The following is a 559-nucleotide window of genomic DNA, read 5'->3' as shown; positions in this document are numbered from 1 at the left end:
TTGTTTAGCCTGGAGGAGTCTCAGGGGTGACCTTATCACTCCCTACAACTACCTGAAAGGAAGTTGTAGCCAGGTGGAGCTCGGGCTCTTCTCCCAGGCAACTAGTGACAGGATGAGAGGACATAGTCTCAAGCTGTCCCAGGGGAGGATTGGGTTGTACATCAGGACGTATTTCTTCACTGAAAGCGTGATTAAACATTGGAATGGGCTGTCCAGGGAGGTGGTGGAGTCACTGTCTCTGAAGATGTTTAAGTAAAGCCTATACATGGCACTTAATGCTGTGGTCTACTTGATACAGTGGTGTTCGGTCATAGGTTGGACTCGATGATTTTTCCAACGTTATTGATTCTGTGATTCTGTGAAGCCGTCTGGCACCGCCTCAGCCTCTCACATGGCCCACTGAGCCGCGCCGGACAGGGAGGGTCACGACGGCGGGGCAGCCGAGCATCCCCGGATGTACTGGGCAGGTGCCTCGCGGGCCCGCGCAGTCCTGGCCGAGCGAGGCTGCGAGACGCCGCCGCACCGGGGAACGCGGGGTTTCCCCGCAGCGGGGGCCGAG

Source organism: Corapipo altera, unplaced genomic scaffold (assembly GCF_003945725.1).
Source record: "Corapipo altera isolate COAL_440 unplaced genomic scaffold, ASM394572v1 2b, whole genome shotgun sequence".
NCBI classification, from domain to species: Eukaryota; Metazoa; Chordata; class Aves; order Passeriformes; family Pipridae; genus Corapipo; species Corapipo altera.
This window is presented reverse-complemented; position numbering follows the sequence as displayed.